Source organism: Sciurus carolinensis, unplaced genomic scaffold (genome assembly GCF_902686445.1).
Source record: "Sciurus carolinensis unplaced genomic scaffold, mSciCar1.2, whole genome shotgun sequence".
In the NCBI taxonomy this organism is placed as follows: Eukaryota; Metazoa; Chordata; class Mammalia; order Rodentia; family Sciuridae; genus Sciurus; species Sciurus carolinensis.
The window spans coordinates 787,793-806,267 of record NW_025920158.1 but is presented as its reverse complement, the minus strand read 5'-3'; positions in this window follow the sequence as shown (position 1 = coordinate 806,267).

Below are 18,475 nucleotides of genomic sequence, written 5' to 3'. Positions count from 1 at the left end.
CTTCCATTGATTTGATAGTGAATGTCAAGGTCTGGAGCTTGGGACAGAGGCAAGAGCCTGCAAGTCAGCAGGGTGAGCCTTGCTGGAGGCTGTGGATAATGTCAGTGGAGAGGAATCCAGCAAGTGATCAGAGATCCTGGGTAAACAGGGACTAGTTCTTCACATTTTCAGATATTGCTGTTAGAAGGTCATGAGCTCAGGGACTGGCTAGGTTTCTGCACATCCAAGCCCTGCCTGGAAAATAATTCCACATTCCTTCTATCTGTGTAACCACCACCCACTTCTCACAGGAAATTTTTCTTTCCCTCTTCTGTGCCATCATTTCCTTTTTTTTTCCCCCTTTACATTTTCAATGTTTCAAATGCAGCTGTCACCACACTCTCTGGGAATCTGTGCATCAGCAGAGTGGCCTTCAGGTGGGATGGAGCCTGTGGAAGCAGGAGCAGGAGGGCCTGCAGGTGTTGGGTGCAGGACTAGGACTGTGGATCAGGCAGCACAGGCTTGATGGTGAGTCAGAGTTAGAGGGTGTGCAGGAGGTCTTGGAGGGCCCCTGCACTGCTAACCCCTCTCTCTCTTAAAATATCCACATCTAGTGACTTAAGGCAGAAAGAGATGAGAGGAAACTGAGTCACAGAGAGGGGCACATTTTTATACAGCCAGGGATATAGTTGGTGTGAGATCCACATGTACACCTCAGTCCTGCTGTCTTACTCCCCTTTCACTGAGAATGAGATGAGAAATCAACAAAAGTTCTGAGCAGAGGACTCACCGGGTCTGTTCCATGTTGGGGGACATCATCCAGAGTGCTCTGGTGAGCAGGGTAGGTTGGGAGGTGTGCAGGGCTGGAGGGCAAGAGGTGAGAGGTCAGAAGAGATGGAGCTGGGATCCAGTGGGGACAGTGAAGGACCCCATGGAGCTGACCATGTGTTCCAGAGATGGGACTGATTGTCCTGAAGAACTGCTAAGAGCAAGGTGACAAATTTGATTCCCAGGGAAGGATGACCTTGCCATTGACTGAGATACTCCAGGGGTAGCAGGTTTACAGGAAGGTTGTCCCAGTCTATTCAGGCTGCTAGAACCAAATGCCAAAGACCAGGTAGCTTATATACAATGTAAAGTCATTCCTCACTATACTGGAAGCTGGACACTCTGAGATTAAGGTGCCAGCAGATTTTGTGTCTTGCCCTTTCTTGCTCAGGGAAAAGCCTTCTGCATGCATCCCTGTGTGGTGGAGGCAGCTGAATGAGCTCCTGGGCCTCTTTGACAAGGGCACTAATTCCACTCTTGTGGCCCCACCCACCTCCCAGAGGCCTCCTGATACCTTTGGGGTCAGAATTCAGCCTATGAGTTGGTGTGGGGGCAACCCACATTCAGGCCACAGTGAAAGCATGAAGATTTTCACTTGAATACGCTTCATTTAGATTTTTCTGGATAGTTGGGTGATGAGTCATCAATCAGGAGAGTTTCAGGTCAGAGGTATCAATGCAGGGGCATCTGGGAGGTGTTGAATATCTCCAGCTTCAGAGGGTCTCCCAGGAGAGAGCTACTCTTCTCAGACATGGGGCCACTGTGCCATCCCTGGTAAGACCCACTACCACTTGAGCCTTTTCCTTGTCCATAAAGATATAGCTTGAAGCACCTGGTCTCCAACATCCCACTAAGATCCTGCAGTGGAAAGTCTTCAAGATGGATTGGTCCAGGCTGACCAAGAGGGTGCTTCCTACATATGTGTACTAATCTCCACTAGGTGAAGAGCTGGGTTACCTGGGTTATGATGGGACTGACAATGTGGGTGCACCTAGAGTGAGACCTGTGATGACCCCCAGGCCTTCAAGCTCTCAGCAGGAGGCATCCACAACCAAAACCTTGATTATCACCAGGAAGTTGGAACCACTCAAAAAACAAGTTCAGCAATACCAGCCACTTCTGCAGCCATACCCCAAAACCAGTTTGCAGCCCATTTCCTCCCAAACCATGAGGCTTAGAACTACAGAAACAACCAGAGCCTTCCTGTACACTGTCCCTCTTGTCACAGGGCACTGAGATTTCTACTGCAAACAACTAAGGATGCAGACTTTACAAGATAGCCATGCTCTGTGGTATCTCGCTTGATACATTAGAAGCAGGGCCCTGGAAAATGGGAAGGTCTGTCTTTGTAGGTTGAGTGGCTGTTCACAGGGTCAGAGAAAGGAATGACCACTAGAACAGAGTGAAGAGATTTCAGAGCCTGGACTGAAAACCCTCAGCATCCACAAGGTCAAGATCAGGAAAGTGCCCAACCGGTTGTGCTGAGACCCACAGGATCACCTCCATATGCAGCCCCCAGTGAGAGGGTAGGTGGGGTGGCTAGGAGCCAGAACTCTCAGAATTTTGTTGCAGTTTTTGGCCACAGATCTGACTCTGGGGTCCCAGCAAGTCAGGTCCAGTCACTCACCCCGAAAGCAAACTAGAAAGTAATGGGAACACAAGAAAGGAACTTTCCTCACCATGGCCATATTAGGAAAGCAAAATAAGCTCCAGTGTCTTGCTCCTGTCCTGGGGATGCTTGCATGAGCTCTCAGATTAAATGGAGGAGAAGTTGAGATGGAGTAAGAGGACTGAACAAGGATGCAGTCCATGGCAACCGATCCCATATTTGTCATCTCCCTGCTGCTCCTAGGAGGGGCTCCTTGTCTGTTGGACCTGTAGACCCTGGTTCTAATGGGATGGGTGTGTCTGCTTGGCAGGGTCAGCCTCCTCATCAGGTGATCTGTTGCAAGGATCTGCTGTTGCTGTGAGGTGCAGGGCAATGACTGGAGAATTTTAGGCCACTCCAGTGCTGTGGAACAGGATGATGTAAGAGCTGGCACTGAATGTCCTTGTCAACCTTGGAAATCCCTTAGTTATTCTTATCTCAGTCTTGAAGGGGGATGAGATGCTAGGTAAATTTAGGGATAATAAACTTTGTGCTACCAGTTTTTATCAGAGCAGTCCTTAAATGAGAGCACACCTCCATGCAAGGTTGAGCAGGAGTTTGAAGAAAAATACAGAAGGAAGGTTAAGATGCCAGGTTTCCTCCTGCTTTGCATTGCCCATTGCGGTATCTACAGGCGCAAGTGAAGAGTCTGTGCTTTTAGAGTTTGTGCTAAAGAAATTAGCAGCTTCTAATTCTGTTTTAGGGACCTGCATACTCCCTTGGCTGCAATCCTGCCTCTGTCATTTCCTATCTGTGTCATCTTGGTTGAGTGACTTAACCTCTCTGTGTTTAGAAGCTTGATATAAAAAAATGGATGCATAACGGTGCCATTCCATCATATCATTCTGAGGACCCAATGGGTGTAAAGCCCCAGAGAGACACTAGGAGCACCAGGACTGACTGACTGACTACTCTGAAAGATTGCCCAAAGCACATCTGGATTCAGAAGTATCTTGGTAATCCAGAGGAAGAATTTAGCCATGGGTGTCTTCCCACTCCATGAGCTATCTCATCAGATAACATCAGGGTGATTGATTGTGGTGTGGGTCACTCAGAAACTTCAGGTCCAGGACCTGCAGCCAAGACACAGCATGTCACTGGTGCACAGAAAGAGACCCCAAGTGACATTCAGGATAGTGATGGGGATGTGTCAAATGGTAGCCCCTAACCAAAGGCCAGATATTCAGGAGGACAGTAAGAGAGTGGGGGTGTAGAAAGAGCATCAGCAGATCATTACCATGCTCAGAAAACACCAAAGAATCAGCTACAAGTGTTAGAGCTTGTAATTTTGTGCAGAAGTTCATAGGTATGCTGGGGCTCAGTTGGTCAGAAGGACAACCCTCTGAAGGAGAGAACAATAAAGGAACACTAGGAATTGATGGAAGGGAAGGAACTTTAGAAACAGCACACTTCAATGACTTGGTGTTGATTGTGGAATGGAGAAAAAGATGACAGGAGCACTTGGATGCACAAATTCATGAGTCCTTTTTATTAAGAATAAAGTGATTAAGCCTGGTATCCTGGCACATGGAGGCTGAGCCATGTTCAAAGCCAGTCTCAACAACTTAGCAAGGCCCTAAGCAACAAAGGGAGACCAGACTCAAAATACAAAAAAAGGACTGGAGATATGGATCAGTAGTTAAGCAGCTCTGGGTTCAATTTCTGGTACCAAAATAAAAAGAAAGGACAGGGCTCTTCCTACCACTGCCTCTCCAGCTTAGTCTCCAATCAAGCTTCTTCCTTCCTCCTTCAATATCCAATCCATATCCATCCTGACCAAGACTAAACGTGATTAAGTTCTGGTGGGTTGTGCTGAAACCCACAGGAACATCACCAAAATATCATTTTTGAACAACTTGCAACAGTTTTGCCTCATGCAGAGAACTCTTTGCCAGCTTGTGAATTCTGCTTCTTCTTCAAAATTTCCAATATCAAGTCAGATTATTTCAGATACAATATTCTAGTGAATATGATGGATGTTGGTGATCAAGTCAGGGAAGATATTTTCAGTATTTTACCAGTCATGTTTTAATTTTACATGGATAACATTTGCCCCACCCAACTCAGGTTTCAGTACTATAAATCTCTTGAATGGATAGAGTCAATTCACAAAGTTCTACTGAAAGTAAATACAAATAAAACCAGTAATTAGCTAGTTTTATTTTATTTTTTCTAGTTTTGGCTTCTTCTTGATCTTTAATTATAAAACAATTTTGTTCCATATAATTTGTTCACACTTGTATTTCAATTTTACCAAGTACTTTTTAGTGATATTACCTGCAATGCTTCACAAGGTGGTTCCAAATCAGGCCTTGATTTTTCATCCCAATTATATCCCACACATCCACCTCACATAAGTATTTTCTGGCATAACTGCAAGAGAGAGATGACTAACATATGGTCCCTGTCTCTCAACTTTTGGAAAAAAATTTTTTGAAGAAGTAAAAGATAAGGGGTCACTTGACACAGATCCTGAAAAACACAGAGCAGGTATGTTTTTGAATAAGGTTTTATGTATTGATAAATTTTGTTTACTTGATTTTTTTTCTTTTTCTCGGTTTCTCTTCTTTCTCTGTCTCTGTTTTACTTTTTTTGTTGTGTTTTGTTTTGTTTTGTTTTTTGAAACAGGAATGGAACCCAGAGATTTGCCATTTAGCTAAATTCCAGTCCATTCATTCACAAGTTGATTGACATTGGGGTTATTCTCAGTATGGGAGTTTGGGGCTGGTGTGAATGAATGTTTGGGGGAAAAAAAAAAAAGGACTGACCAATAGCATTAGTATGTGTCAAACTAATTAGCAAAAGTTTGAACCAATAGTATTTGTACAACTTTCAAACCCTAATTAGCATAAGTTTGGAACAACAGCATTGGTACTTCTTTCAAACCCTAATTAGCATAAGTTTGGAACAACAGCATTGGTACTTCTTTCAAACCCTAAGTAGCATAAGTTTGGACCAATAGCATTGGTACTTCTTTCAAACCCTAATTAGCATAAGTTTGGACCAATAGCAGTGCACCAAGTGCTATATAAACCCTTGGTAGCGCATTCTGACAGAGAAACCTGATATGTCACCAGGATTGCAGCACAAACTTCTGTTTCAGTTTTGTGGAGCTTATTCCTCAGCTTGGGACCAGTTTCACAGAGACTATTCCTTGATGTGGAGGAGAATCCAGAAAGAAGAAACCGCGGTTGGTGCGGTGCTGGGGTCTGCTGCAACACCGGGTGGCATGGCCTGCCTTCAGGAGCTGCAACACATCTAGGCGTCAAAGGCATGCCCCTTGCACAGACACCCACCAGCCAGCAGAAGCAGTGACTTTTCATCACAGAACTCCGGTTTTGAAGGTATTGTTATATGTTAGATTATTAGTAAGTAACTATTTCAATTTCTCTCAGTTTTAATTCCTATTAGTGAAAACTCAGATTCATGAAGAACAGAAAATTGTTCCCCACAGTTCTGGAGGTCAGAGTGGGAAAATTCTGTCCTAACAGCTGTGTCCTCATTTGGCAGAAAGTTGGAAGAGAGTAAACCCATTCTAGAAAGCCCTTTTACTTTTCATTTCCTTTTAACTTTATTTCAGTGCTATAAAAATGTTTACAGAAACCCAGAAATATTTTGTCTATTTTTTTATTCATTGGTTCTTTGTAGTTATACATGACAGATGAATTGATTTTGATATCAATACACAAGCAAAGAATTTACCTTATTCTGGTTAGTATTGTGGTCTTATGAATGTACACGGTGGTGGGATTCACCTGTTGTTTTCACATATCTGCGAGGGAAAACTGTCTGATTCTTTCCACTGTCTTTCCGTTGCTTATCCCTACTCCCTTTCCTCCATTCCCTCTTCTTTAATCTCCTGCTCTTTTGTTCTTCCCCTCACCCTTTCCATTATGGGTTAGATTCCACACATCAGAGAAAATATTTGACTCTTGGTTTTATGGAAGTGCCTTACTTCACTTAGCCTGAAAGTTTCCATAGCCACCCATTTGATGCCAAATATTATTGTCATTCTTTTATTTTTCTGAAAGTTGGTATCTTTTTAAAATCTACTTTAAAAAAATGTTCTAATTAGTTATACACCACAATAGAATGCACATTGACATATCATACATAAATGGAGTATAGTTACTCATGCTTCTGGATGTACATGATTTAGAATCACACAGTCATGTAGTCATATATGTATGTAGGGTAATAATGTCTGATTCATTCTACTATCAGTCCTACTGCCCATACTCTCTTCTGTCCCTTCACTCCCCTCTACCTAATCTAAAGTAACTCTATTCTTCCCTAGCCCATCCCTATTGTGAATTAGCATATGCATATCAGAGAAAACTTTCAATCTTTGGTTTTCTGGGATTGGTTTATCACTTGGTATGATATTCTCCAGTTCCATTCATTTACAAGCAAATGCTATAATTTTATTGTTCTTTAAGGCTGATTAATGTTCCATTATATAGATACACACATTTCTTTATCAACTCATCTGTTGAGGTCACCTAGGTTGGTTCCATAGTTTAGCTATTATGAGTTGAGCTGCTATAACATTGATTTGACTACATCACTGCAGTATGCTGATTTTAAGTCCTTTGAGCATAGATGGAGGAGTGGGATAATTGGGTCAAATGGTGTTCCTTTTCCAAGGTTTCTAAGGAATCTACATTCTGTAGTCCTTAATAGTTGCACCATTTTGCATTCCCACAAACAATGTATGAATGCACCTTTTTCCCCACATCCTTGCCAACATTTATTGTTGCTTGTATTCTTGATAGTTGCCATTCTGATTACAGTGAGATGAAATCAGAGTAGTTTTGATTTGCTTTTATCTAGTTGCTAGACATTTGTTGAATGATTGTTTTACTTCTTTAGATTGGATTATTTGTTTTGGGGGTGTTTTTAAGTTCTTTATATATCCTGGAGATTAATACTCCATGTGAGGTGCATGTGGTAAAGATTTTTTCCCACTCTGTAGAGTCTCTTTTTACAGTATTGTTTCCTTTGCTGAGAAAAAAGTTTCTTAGTTTGAATTCATCCCATTTATTCTTGTTTTTATTTCTTGTGCTCTGGGAGTCTTGTTAAGGAAGTCTGGTCCTAAGCCGCCAACATAATGAAGATTTGGGCCTATTTTTTCTTCTATTTGGTAAAGGGTCTCAGGTCTAATTCCAAGATCCTTGATCTATTTTGAGTTTTGAGTTTTGAGTTTTGTACAGGGTGAGAGATAGGGGTTTAATTTCATCTTACTGCATAGGTATTTCGATTTTGCCAGCACCATTTGTTGAAGAGCCTCTCTTTTCTCCATTGTATGTTTTTGGCACCTTTGTCTAGTATGAGATAATCATATTTATGTGGGTTTGTCTCTGTTTTCTATTCTGTACCATTGGTCTACCTGTCTGTTTTTGTGTCAATACCATGAGGCTTTTGTTACTATTGCTCTGTAGCGGAGTTTAAGTTCTGGTATGGTGATACCTCCTGCATCACTTTTCTTGCTAAGAATTGCTTTGGCAATTCTGGGTCTCTTATTTTTCCAAATAAAATTCATTAATGCTTTTTCTAGTTCTATGAAAAATTTCATTGGTGTTTAATATAAATTGCATTAAAATTCATGCCCAAACAAATTAGTTAAAACTATGAAAAAGAATCTTGTCTTGCATTGATTTGAACAAATATTTCATGAATTAAATGTTTTTAATCCTGGAAATATGTTGAAACATTTTGCATGGAATGTTAAAGGAATGATATGTTTGCTACTAATTCTTTTTTGTGTCATTATAAATGGCTGTGGTACCCTGAAAACAAGGATCTGGGAACTCAAAGTAACTGCCCACCACTTGCATTAAAAAATTAAAGATGTGGGATATGTGGAAAGCCATCTATGAGCCCTGTGTGAAATGAGAAATATTTTAGTCAGTAGGTAGGAAAGCCCTGTTCTGGGAAGTCCCAGGTGGGAACTCCCAGGGGCGAGAATGCCCATCTCTCTCTGCCACCCTGTTCTAGCTCACAGCTCAAGTTCAAACACAGCCCTGGCGTCAAATAACCTGTTTACAGAAAGACCTTGCCACATGAAGAAGCAAGCACTGAAATAAGACTCCCCCACACTGAAACTTTTTACCTACTGTTCCCCTTTGATCTGTACTACTACAAATACATCTGTCACAGGCTGCTTCTTTGTTAGAGACAGACCCTTCTGGACAGTTCAACCAAATTTGCCCTGCTTTAAAAATATCCTTACCTTTTTGTCTTATTTTCTGATATATTACTTTCATACTTTTTATTTCACAGACAGCCATCCCTCTGATGGGTATTCAATACCTAGTCCATGTGGGACATGAGCAAGATCACCCTACTGTCTACACCACATCCCTGGATTACAACAGGGTTCCCTCTCTAGACAAACAGAAAACTCAGGTCCTTCACACTATGGACCTCAATGCCCAGGGTCAGTCCTCACTAGTCACAGCTGGACATGCAGCAGGAAAAAGAGGCCATGCAGCACATCTCTAGAGAAACCCAACACAACACGCCAAACCATCACCAGCCTACAGCAACAATACAAGGCTGCTTATAACAGTGGATCAAATGAAAGTGGGAGAGAGCTGGGCATGGTAGTGCATGCCTGTGGTCCAAGCAGATTAGGAGGCTGAGAAAGGAGGATCACAAGTTCAAAACAAGACTCAATAATTCAGTCATGCCCTAAACAATTTAGTGATAGTTTGGTGAAAGTGAAAACAAAAGAAAGACCTTGGTACATGGCTCACTGCTTAAGCTCCTCTGTGTTCCATCCCTGGTTAAGATAAAACAACAACAACAACAAACAGAAGAGACATTCGCCCCATCAATTGTGCAAATTTCAACACAAATAAAAGACATTTCACAAAACAAGACCATTTGACACCTCCTACATTCCATAATTTTCTTGGCACCAAGACCAAAAGTTTTACAGTGAATGAAATGCCAGACAAACCACTCAGAAGAATGACCTTTTGAAAAAATCAATGTAAACCAAGAGAGTGCAAAGGACAGCTGAAAGTATGAAGGGAAATAAGACAGTGAATGAACACTTGAGTCTAGAGAGAGAGAGATTTTGAAAACAAATCAAGTAGTAATCTGGGAAAGCAGAAGTTCTGTATGTCACATAAAACTGCAGGTGAAAGACTAAATGACAGTCCAGATCAAGCAGAAGACAGAATGTCAGTGCTTGAGGACAACTTTGCCAAACTAGTACCTTCAGACAGCAATGAGGACAAGAAATAGGAACAAAACAAGGAACAGAAGAGACCTCAAGGACACCATTAAATGACCAAACATCTGAACACCAGGCATATCATGGGGAGAAGAGCTACCAGCTGTGGACTGAGAAAACATATTTGGAGGAGTTACAAGAGAACTCCTGTTAAATCTGGGCCAATACAGGGTTGGTCCTCTTTACCGTGTACCCAAGAGACGCAGAGCTGCCAGGGTGAGAGGTCAGGGCATGGGTGTAAGAATATACAGCCTTGCTCATGGTGGTGTAGGTGCCCCAAGGTGGACTTGGGGGCTTCTGCAGTGGGGGACTTAAAGTGACCCCCCTCAACTCCAGGAACAGAAATGTTTTTTCTCCCATTTAAGGTGGTCATTGTGCAGATGGTCTGGTTAGTGGGACTGAAAGTGTTGAAGCCCAAGTTGCCCCATTAGCCCTGTCTTGGTCTTCTTGTTCCTCCAATTTGGGAGGAGAGAAACATGGCCCCAAAGGAAGATATGAAATCCAAGTCTAGTCTGGGCTCCCAGATCCCTTTGAATGCATGAGGAGAGACTCACGAGTAGAGGTGACCTTTCTGTGTGTGGTGCTGGTTCCCCCAGGAGAGCTCAAGGGGTTCTGCTTGGACAGACTTTGTGGGATGGCAGTAAATGTAGGAAGGTTGCTTGCCCTTGTTTGCACTTTACCTTCTGCCCCTTTGTCCCCATGGTGGTCATCTGCCTATGGACACTGGAGGTGCTCTGTCCCAAACTTGCCCCAGTTTGCTGTCTGTTGCTTGGGGTCCATCCTCTTTAAGAGGAGAGGCACAAGACCCCAAATGCTGATATGAGATCTGGGAGCAAGTCTGGGCTCCCAGATCCCTCTGATGTCACAGGGACCGATGAGCTACCAGAGGTAGCCTTTCTGGGGGTGGTGTTGGTCCCCTGAGATGAGTTTAGGTGTTCTTGAGTGGGCAGATGTTGGGGGGTGACACTCAGGGTAGGAACTCCAGTGTTGCCTTGTCTTTGTTTTCTCTTGTTCTTTTGTTTTTTGGGGACAGTGATAGTGCTCTGGCCAGGGGTGCTGTTAGTGTTCTGTCCCAAACTTGCCTCCTTTTGCTCTCCAGTTTTGCGGGTTCCTCTACTTTTTGAGCAGGTGTTTATTGCTGCCCTGGGAGAGGTCAGACCTGGGACCAAGTCTGGGCTTCCAGATCCCATTGATGCTATGGAAACAGACCTACAAGTAGAGGAGGTCTTTCTTGGGGAGGTCATTGTTCCCCCAGGAGAGTTTAAGGGTTTCTGCATGGGCAGGTTTTGGGGAGTGGCAGTAACTGTACAAATACCAGTGTTTGCTTGCCCTGATTTGCACTTTCCCTTCTGCCCCTTGGTCCCCATGTTGGATGTCTCCCTATGGACACTGGAGGTACTGTATCCCAAGCTTGCCCCAGGTTGCTCTCTGTTGTTTGGGGTCCCTCCTCATTGGGAAGCAATACACATGTTCCCAAAGACTGATAAAGATCTGGGAGCAAGTCTGGGCTCCCAGATCCCATTGATGTGAAAGGGACAGATGAGCTACTAGAAGTAGCCTTTCTGGGGATGGTGTTGGTCCCTTGCGATGAGCCTAGGTGTTCCTGGGTGGGCAGGTGTTGGGGGGTGTCATCCAGGGTAGGAGCTCCAGTGCTTCCTTGCCCCCATTTGCTCTTGCTTCTGTGTTTTCTGAGTGCAGTGGTAGTGCTCAGGCCAGGGGTACTGTTGTTATTCTGTCCCAAGCTTGCCCCATGGTGCTCTCTGGGTTTGGGGGTTGCTCTACTTTCTGAGCAAATGCTCATTGCTGTCCTGGGAGTAGTCAGGCCTGGGGTCAAGTCTGTCCTTCCAGTGGCCTTTGATGGAACTAACTCTGTCAGCCTGGAAGGGGATGGAACTTGTTTGTCACAGATTGACTAGGGCTGCCTGTTGTCAGGACAAACTCTGGCCACAGGTCCTGGCCTCTGGGGGGCAGCTGCAGAGGGAGAGGCCAATGCATTTGATTTCCCAGCAGGCCTTGCAGCCTGGCTGCCAGGAGAATATTCCTGGGTGCTGGCATGGGAAACCATGGTGGGGTTTCAATGTGTGTCAGCCCTAAGGGCTGAGTGCTTTCGTCTGGCCAAGGCTGGACCTGCAGTCAATGGTGGGATTGGGGCTGCCCCTGGACCTGGAGCTGCCAGGTGTCCAGACTAAGGACTGGCAAAGGAGAGGGATGTGGGCATCTTCCCATGAGGAACCCCAGGGACTGGTGGAATGGTGGCTCCACGGATGACAGGCTGCTTCCCAAGCAGAATCTGTTGACACACCCTTGTAGCTGGTCTGCTGGTGCTGTCCACAGGTGAGGCCCAGTGAGTTCTATTGGGCTTTGGGCTCTGGTGAGAAGGGAGGGAGCTCCTACCCGAGCTGGATGGAGGCCCCAGATGGAGGGACTGGGAAGGCAAGCTGGTTTTCATGAGGGTGGCCCCAAAGGGAGCCACTGGCTGTGGAGCCAAGCCTGCCAGCGTGCTGGGAGAGGGTTTGGGAGGAAGAGCCAAAGCAGCAACTGGCAGGCTATGGGGGAAGAGGACACTAAGGTTGGAGGTGGGAGGGTGTCTCTGGGATGAGATGGCAGAGCCCACCCACAATGATGTGGAGGCTGCCACAGTGGTGGTACTGGGAATGGTGGAGCAAGTTCTTGCTAAGGTCCAGTGATGCCACAGGCCTGGCCCCTCCTCCCAATGCAGTGGGGTCCCGTGCATGGGCTTGGGGGGCCATGGTAGTGCTGTCAAACATGTCCTGGGTCTCACCCATCAGAAGGCAGTTGATGCACTGCAGAACTTTCTCCTCCAAGTATAGGTCCTCAGCGGTGACTGGAAAAGCCAGTTCCAGAGGTGGTGGCAGCCTCAGAGGTTCCCCTTTGTGGTGAGGCAGCAAAAGAATCTTCCATTTCCGTGGCCTGCTGGCATCTTCAGTACATGAACCCTTCTTCCTGGCCAATGGCTGACCCACCCACCCTTCTGCCACCTTCTCAGTGTGGGCCTTCTTTGGTGGAATCCCTGGGGATAAAGAGCATCCCAGGGGCAGCTCATGGTTGGAAGGGCCTGGAGCCCTCCTCTTCCAGCCTGGGAGACCTCTATTGGAGCTGTATGAGCTGCTGATGGCATCTCTTTTGTGGCAGGAGCTCATACAGGTGACCTGGGAGATGCCAGCTCTGTCTTGGGAGCTCTTGAAGCAGACGTTTACCTGCAGAGCCCCAGGCCTGGGCAGAAAGGAAGGCAGGCAGCTATGGGACACCAGGGGCCTGAAGGCAAATTGTGCTCCAGTCACAGGGGAGCTCCCCCTCTGATATTTTCTTTCTTCAGGGTCTTCTGCCTTCTCAGGCTGCTCTTGGTCACTGTCTCCAGGGGCTCTCTGCACAGTCTTCCCTGGACAGCAGTCTTGGACAGTCCTCGGTGCTGCAAGCTGGCAAGCAGCCCCTTCCTGCTCCTGTGCCATAGGAGGCATGTGCTTGATGATTTGATGGTCTGTGCTGCAGGAATTGGTGGAAGGTGCAGCAGACAGCAGCATCTTCCTCACCAGACCTGGCATGTGGAGGATGGAGGACAAGTCCACGTCTCCCAGGAAGTGAAGAATGGTCTTCAGGACCCTGGACAAGCACTATGAGGCACTTGACTCAACCGCCAATGTGTCCTTGCAAGCCGGCAGCAGGATGACCTGCGAGTGTCCCCGTGAGACCAGGCAGCCAGAGTGGCCAACCAGAGTGGGGAAGTCTGCTGGAGCTGTGATAGGTCTTCATGGGGAATGCCGCAGGCTGGTCCCTGGGGGACAATGGTGAGGGACAAAGCTTGTCCTGGGACATACCCATGGCAGTGATTAGAGATGGTGTGATTCAGAAATACAGCAGCGAGCACAAAGGGTCTTTCTACTGCGGCCAACTCAGCTTCAGGATAAAAGGCAGTGAGACCCGTTACCAGGATGCAGTTATGGAGGGTAATGATTAGAGAATCCTGGGCACGTGCAGAAAACTGTCCACACAGGGCAAGAGGCAGGGTTGTGCCAGGAATAGACACATGCACGCAACGTTCACATGTGTGTACCGGATGCAAGAGGGATAGTTGTGGAAACTGCGTGCCTGGAGCATACCTCGATCCTGGGGAGACTGTGGATCGTGGGCACTGGGGATTTGGATCCAGAGCCTGCTGATCCACCAGCTGACCATTGAGATTTCCTGGGTCTCTGGGAAGGGTTGTAGATATTGGTTGAGGTCAGCAGCTGTGGCAATGGCAGGGATCCCTCCCCTAACCCTAACCCTAACCCTAATCCTAACCCTCCCCAGAGGTGGCCAGGATGGCTGCACAGCTGGCTGGAGTCCTGTGGAGGTGACAGGTGGCAGGAGGGCTGAGCAGACTCTGGCTGGCAGGTAGAGGGCAGCTCTTGGTGCATGCAGCAGGTGGGGACTAGGGTGACACATGTGGGGTTTTGCTGGTGGTACCTATGCCTCCAGTACAGGGACAGGCCTGTGCCTCCTTGAGGGCGCTCTTTGGAAAGGTGGGCAATGGCACAGGCCACAATATGAACACTCCACATACCACCAAGCATGGAGGAAGGTGGTGGGCTGGAGCAGGGTTGCCAGCAGGAGAAGTCATGGGCCACTGAAGTGGGGAGCAAGGAGAGGATATAGGCGGTGTGTCAGCACAGGACTGGTTCTGCAGATGTGCAATCAGTGAGCAAGTGGGGATGTTGTCACCAGGATCTCATTCACTGGAACTGGGAGAGGACACTGTCCTCCACTGTTGCAGTGAAGGTGTGATCTTGCCTTTGTGTCTCGCCTTGCTCTGGTGATAGTGGGTGGTGGTGGGTTTGACAGGTAGGTGCTCTTGCGATGGCAGGAATCCCTCCACCCTTGTCCCACCCAAGAGCTGTCAGAGAGCTGTCCATGGTCCTGCAAGCGCTTGGCCAGACATAAGGGGAACTGCTGGGGAGCAAGTTTCCTGGTGGTGGCAGTTTTGGGATCAGGGTCTGTGTCTTCCTGCACTTCCTCTGGGAAGATTGGATGGGACAGCTGCTGAGAACATAACATGGGTGCCAGTCTCTGGCTGAGGACTTCAGCAGGTTCCAATCCCAAGGCACACTGATATTGCTCCCCTCTGCCACTTCATAGAAATGTGACCCAAGAAGCCATGTGTCTGTAGTTGCCTGTGTTATTGAATATCCATGAAATACCAAATGGCACTGTGACTGAAGGAGGTATTAACTATGCCTCATTACTGCACATCAACTGTGAAAATAGGTCCTCCTTGGTCAGGACTATTTCGAGCAGATTTAGAAAATACTTGAAGCACGAGAATAAATAGTTGGAAAACTAAGACTCTTCATTATTTTTTATTATAATTATAAATTGATATTATTTATTATAATTACAATCTTTTATGATTGTACAGATTAAGGGGTTTCCTTGTGATATTTACAGACACATTCAGTCCCACCAGGAAGTGTTCATCATTATGAAATATTGTTCACAAAATAAAGTGTCCCTCTTTATTTTACCATCTTAGCAAATGGTGCCTTAGAAATGAAAGTAGAAACATCTTGGTTTCCTCTAACAAATCCCATCTGCCAAGATGAACATTGCTGCCACTTACATCTAATCTCCAAAGGTGAAAAATTGCAATAATGATAATTGATAGCATTATTTTCCTAACTTTTTCACTTCATGACACACATAAAATCATAATTTCATGAGTAGAGTAAGTTGGAAAGAATCTAGGAAATTCTAGAAGAGGCTTAGTAATAAAATTAATTAATAAAAATATTTTTTAAAATGAAATATGTTGAAATATATTAGATATGGAATATGTTTAAAATCTCCCAGTTAATAATTTTCTATTTAGGAACACCCAATACCTGTCTTTTAGAGGCAGGGTTAAAAATTGCATGTGTCATTAGAAAAATACAAAAACAGGAAAAAATTCAGAAAAAAATCTAATATTTCACACTATAGGCAAAGCAAAGAACTTCAGTGTTGATAGACAAATCATGACCCAAAAAATAAGCAAATAAATACTGAGATTCTTTAAGAGGAAGATTCAGGAAATGAAATGTTGTTTAGTTGCCTGGAATACTTCCTGTGGTGGGTGTATTCAAAGAATTGCAAACACTCAGTCATTATAGAAGTTAAGAAGTTAATACATAAAGCCATACATTAAATGTTCAAATAAAATGGAAAAATTCTAATCATCAAATAGATTTTACATCTTTTACCACTGTAAGACACTTTGAGTTATCAGTATCTCAATTACTAATGTATGTAAGCCATTACAGCCACCTCTTGATCACCCAGCATGCCTGGGAATGTCAGCCTTATAGAAACCGACCACAGCAACCTTCCACCCTGGCCCATAGCTAGCCTACACTGATACTGCAAGCACATTTAAAATGAATGGGTACCAAGGAAGAGAAATATTTTTACCAAATAAAAATCTTCCCCAAATATTGAGGATGGTAAAACATTGAGGTGAATTGCCCATGGAAAACTCAGGGACAGCCTTTCTTCCCTAGCCAGTCTGACTATGTGGACAGAACTAGTGCCACCATCCCATTCAGTCACACTTGCTGAGCAACTACAGAATGCCAATTATAGGGGTGATCCCTGGAGAGAGAAAAAAATGCAAAATCCTTGGTCCTATTCATAGCTACTTGCAGCTCATAGAGTGAGATTAACACATAAGCAGAGATGCAAAGGCTTACCTGCTGTCAGGTTTAATAATCCTTAATTCAGGGATTCTTCTCTGCCCTACCCAATTAATGCTCTAACCATGCACGCATAATTTCACAGAGCATCTTGCTGCCATTCTCCTGAATAATTCTCTTTTTTCCCAAGAATATACCTTTAATTTCACTCCTTCGTGTTTTTTTGCATGGAAGAGTATGCCACTTTCTTCCTCTCACTCACAGCCAGCTCAGATGGGTTCAGAGCTTGGAAAGATGGGCCACAGCACTGTCAGGCACTATTTTGTGAATACAGTACCTTCCTATATGCCTGGCATGTAAACCCAGGTGGCTGAATCCTAGGCTGAAAATGAACACAACGGTGTTAAAAGAAAAAGAGTTTTCTTTACTCATCCCACTTCCCAGGTCTCAGCAGAGTTCCCATGAGCAGATGACTTGGAAATTTCCAGCCAAATCAGTACTTCTCAAGAGTCCCTCTCCTTTAGTTCCAACCCTGAAAGGATCACAGCATTGAGCTGTGTGCTTTCCTTGACTCTGTCATAGATGGCCATCCATCAGGAAGTCCCATCTGAGGTCCAGCAAAACAAAATTAACTAATGTGCATAAATTAGTACCAAATGTCTACTCAGTGGAGTAATGCCAAAACCATTCTTTTTACAACAAGTAATTGACCATCACCCAGTCTCCAACAGCCTCTTTGGTCAACCATAAGTCCTCCCCACATTTCAGGTTAACAATTATAGTTTACAAAATGATTTTAAATGCATTTCTTCATTTGAACTTTGACACCTGGGAAGCAGACGATGTAGAGGTTTCATTGTTATTATATAAGTGAGGAAAATAAAACTCAGAGGAGATAAATAGCAAGTCATACAGTTAAATCTTGAAGAAATAGTTGTTGAATTAAGATCTTTTGACTGAATTCAGAGTTCTTTCCACTATACCATTTACATCCAGCAAGGAACCAAAAGAAAGTTTGAGAGGAATAACATTAAAGAAGATACCATAACCCTGTTCTGTCAAACTCTAGCACACAATTCACAAAAGTTGAACAAAAGTATATGAGTCACCTTTGATGTATAGTTGATTCTGAGAAAACCACACACACACAAACACACACACACACACACACACACACACACACACGCACTTATATATGTATAAAATTTATCATCCTAGTATTTAAAACTGGAAGCCACTCTCTGCATTTTCTTAATTCAATATGATAAGTGCATACAGACCATAGTAGATAGCTAGATCAGTTTATTCTTTCCATAATAACTGCTTGTTGATTGAATAAACTAATGCTTATTTCTCACGGCTCCATCTTTTTTTGTATTTTACAATTGATCTTCAACCTCAGCTGTCTCCATCTCCTAACTGCCCACCAACCTTGATCCAGTACTGGAATAAGCTTAGCAGAAGTGAATGTCATTGATGCGGAGTGGGTCAGAACCAGACAGAAATAAAACAGTGGTCTCTGCTCTGCTTATTCTGCTGAAACACAACCTACAGACTCCAGCTTCAGAGGTCACTGGGGTAAAAGAGTGCTTTAATCTTTGGGAACAGGTAATCTTTTGGGAAATAGATATTGAAATCTCATGTTATAGATGAAGGGCTATACACTTGGAGAAATTAAATAAAAAGCCAAAGATGACATGATAGGCAGGCGATGGAGGCAGTGTTTGAACGCAGTTCAGCTTACTCTTCCATCTCCAGGATGGTCACCCTCCCCATCCCCTGTGCTTCATAAAGGTTTCTAGCACATTCCAATTGAGCATCTTTGTGCTAGATATTTGTTCAATTCTTCCCAGATATCTCTGGATGATGGCTAACTCCCTCACTCCTTTGTGGCTTCCCTTACATTTTACCTACTCAAGGAACCCTTCCCTGACTACCCAAAATTGCAACTCATCATTTATTTCCTCTACCTCCATGGTTCTAGATCCCTCTTACTCATTTTTCTTTTTTCCCATGGGACATATTATTATATCTAACACAAAAACATTTAGTTATTGATTGTGTTTATAGTTATTGTCCACATAGGTTTTGCTATGATATGAATTTTTGTCT